The sequence below is a fragment of the Arachis stenosperma genome, chromosome 3 (assembly GCF_014773155.1).
Source record: "Arachis stenosperma cultivar V10309 chromosome 3, arast.V10309.gnm1.PFL2, whole genome shotgun sequence".
Lineage (NCBI taxonomy): Eukaryota > Viridiplantae > Streptophyta > Magnoliopsida > Fabales > Fabaceae > Arachis > Arachis stenosperma.
This window is the reverse complement of record NC_080379.1, coordinates 135,988,233-135,991,818: the sequence shown is the minus strand read 5'-3', so window position 1 is coordinate 135,991,818 and position 3,586 is coordinate 135,988,233. Positions and strand designations below refer to the sequence as shown.

General features: G+C 37.6%; 1 non-coding gene across 1 annotated transcript; it reads left to right on the top strand.

The window, feature by feature from the left end:
* The first annotated feature begins 3,479 nt into the window (after positions 1–3,479).
* LOC130971223 (small nucleolar RNA R71) lies at positions 3,480–3,586 on the top strand. Its single transcript, XR_009082454.1, has one exon. It is a non-coding gene; the product is annotated as a small nucleolar RNA R71 (small nucleolar RNA).

Genomic DNA, 3,586 nt, shown 5'->3' with positions numbered 1-3,586 from the left:
TATAGAGCCTTGGACCTTGCCTTTATTTTTCTTTTGCTGTTTCTTCTGCTTCAAGGATTAAACTTTCACTTATTGCAAAGAATTCATAATAGTTCTCTAAATTCCTGTTCCTTGTACATCAACATTCTTTAATTCAAATTTAAATATGCACTGTTCATGTCATGCATTTAGAGTCACAGAAAATACCACCATATTTGGATAAATGAGACTATTCTTAAAATTAAACTCAATTTCTCATGCACTACGTCTTTTCTTCTTTCTTTTGGTTTCAAGTTTAGTGAGCAATACATGAGACACTTTTTAGAATTAAAAACAAATAACAGAATAAAAATAGTAAAATAAACTAGAACCTAGGAATTGAAATAACAAAGGATCATGCAGAAACCAAGTAAAACAGCAGAAAACAGGAATATAACATAATAAGAACGGGAGGAAATATAGAATGAAATGAACTCAACCACCTTAGTTATTCTAGTGGCCGTCTAATTCTTCAGGCTGTGCTCCTCCGTGAAAATGATTCGCCTCCCTTTGGTGCCATTAAAATAAACAAAAAAGCCACAAGCGAAGCGACAACACCAAACTTAAAAGTTTGCTTGTCCTCAAGCAAAGAAAATCTGAGAACAGGGAGGGACATAAAAAGATGGACGGAGGAGTCAAAACAAATATTATTACAAAAGAAAAATAAAACGATAAAAGGACAAGAGAAGGTAAAATAATTAAAATATATATATTTATTTTTTTTTGTATTTATGTTTTATTTTGTATTTTATATATAGTTATTTATTATTATTATTATTATTATTATTATTATTATTATTATTATTATTTTATATATATATATATATATATATATATATATATATATATATAAGGGGGTGTGGTTAATTAATAGGGGAGGGTGGGGGAGAGGTGTTGGTTTGAATGGAGAATGAATGAGGGAGTAGGTGGGAGTGATCACGAGAATAAGGGGAAAGGGAATAAAGGGATGAAGAAGGGTGTTGTAGGGACCAGCTTGCATGTTTTTTTTTTCAACTCTCCCACGCTGAATTTGGAGATAGGCAAGTTCAGCGCCAATTCTTCTGAAGTTTTCATTCTTTACGTCGTTCTCCACGCTGAACTTAGGATTTTTCAAGTTCAGCGTGGACCATACAGTGACCAATTCCACTTTTGTGCGCAAATTCCACGTTGAACTTGGAAAATCCCAAGTTCAGCGTGGACCTGACAGAATCAATTTTCTCCAGTGTGAGCAAAAATTTTTCGAAGTGTTCAGTTCCTGTTCTAAAATAGCTGTGATCAAAACACACGTAAAACGAAAGAAAAACAGTAAAAACTCAATAAAAATCAAGTAAATAAGAAAACCACTACTACGAAAAATAACTAAGGATACGAAATTATCGGGTTGCCTCCCGACAAGCGCTTCTTTACCATCACTAGCTTGACGGTCAGCTCCTCTAAGGAGGAGGATCATAGGGGCTCAGCTCTTTACCCCTTACTTTGAACTTCTTTCCTGTGTCTCCATAAAGTATCTCAATATGCTCCAGAGAGAGGATTCTGTTTACTATATAAATTCACATTGGATTGCTAGTCAACACCACTTTCATTCCTGGGGAGAAACCTTCAGTGGGAATCTTTTTGTTTCTCCATCCTCTGAGTACTTTCTTTTTAGGACCCTCCTCCTTGGTGGATGATGCATTCCCGACACCAAACTTAGGTTTGATGTCAAGAGGAATTTTATTGATTGTCACCAAAGGAGGTTTGAACTGCAGATTCTGCTGTGCATCATCAGGGGATTCTTGAAGGTTTGGATTAATAAGTTCAGTCTGCATGCACCTCTCTTCTTCACCTACTGAATGTATATCTTTGAAGACGTGAAAGACTAGTTGCTCATCATGCACTCTAAGCACTAATTCACCCACTTCTACATCAATTAGAGCTCTTCCAGTGGCTAGGAATGGTCTTCCTAGGATTATAGAGGCATTCTCATCTTCTCCCGTGTCAAGAATCACAAAATCTGCTGGGAGGAAGAACTTACCCACTTTGACCAAGATATTCTCCACTAATCCGTATGCAGGCTTCATAGATTTGTTTGCCATCTATAATGCTATCCTTGTGGGTTGTGCCTCTTGGATTTGCAGCTTCTTCATCACAGACAAGGGCATTAAATTGATGCTTGCTCCCAGATCACATAACGCTTTCTCAAAGGTTGTGCTCCCAATGATGCATGGAATTTGAAAGCTCCCTAGATCCGCCATCTTCCTTGGCAAGTTATTCTGAATGATGGCATTACATTCCTTAGTCAGGACCACTGTCTCATCTCCCTTTAAAGGCTTCTTCTTTGACAACAACTCCTTCATGAACTTGACATAGAGAGGCATTTGTTCCAAAACCTCAGCAAAAGGAATATTTATTTGCAACTTTCTGAAGACTTCCAATAACTTTGAAAACTGCTTGTCCTTGGTCTCCTTTTGAAGTCTCTGATGATATGGCATTTTCGGCTTGTACTCCGGAGCCTTTGGCAATGTAGGATAAGTGTCAAGAGAGTCTGGGAATGGGTTGTCAACACGCTTTGGATGGGCGTGCTTTACTTCTTCCTTCTTCTCCTCTGGAGCTTCTTTTTCAACTGGCTCCTCATTAACTTGTGCTTCTATACTTAGTACTTATCCACTTATCAAGGTGATATCCTTGCATTCCTCTCTTGGATTCACCACTGTATCACCAGGAAATATATTTGAGGATCTCTCAGGTATTTGCTTGCTCAGTTGGCCCATTTGCACCTCCAAGTTTCTAATGGAAGCTCTGGTTTCCTGTATAAAACTTTTCATTATCTCCCAATTAGAATCTTGTTGGGGTTGATAATTTGCTTACTGAGGTGGTTGTTGTTGATGAGACTGAAATTGGCGGTTATTATGATTGTTCTGTTGAAAACCGCCCTGAGAATCATTGTTGAAATTCTGAGATATATGAGGTTGGTCCCTCCACCCAAATTTTGGGTAATTTCTCCACTCCTGATTGTATGTCTTAGAGTATGGATTATTATTGGAGTTTCTAGGACCACTCCACATGTAATTTACCTGTTCAGAAGAAAATTGAGTATAATCATAATTCTCATTTTGTACAAAATTACCTGTCATGTCATAAGGGATCTCTTGAGGTTCATTCTGAGTGTTGATAGCTGAAACCTGCATCCTACTCAATTGTTGAGAAATCAAACTCATCTGTTGACTCAAAATTTTATTCTGAGGAAGGATAGCATCAAGAGCTTCTACTTCCATAACACCTTTCTTTTGAGGTGTCTCAGAGTTCACAGGATTCTGGTTAGATGAATATAAATATTGATTGCTAGCAACCAATTCAATAAGCTAAATAGTTTTCTCAGGTGTCTTCTTCATGTGCAATGAACCACCTGCAGAATTATCAAAACACATCTTGGACATTTCACCCAAGCCTTCATAAAAGATATCTAGTTGGTCCATTTAGAGAACATGTCCGGAGGGCATTGCCTAGTCAGCAACTTGTAACTCTTCCAAGCTTCATAGAGGGTCTCACCATCCTTCTGTCTGAAGGTCTGAACCTCCACCCTAAGCTT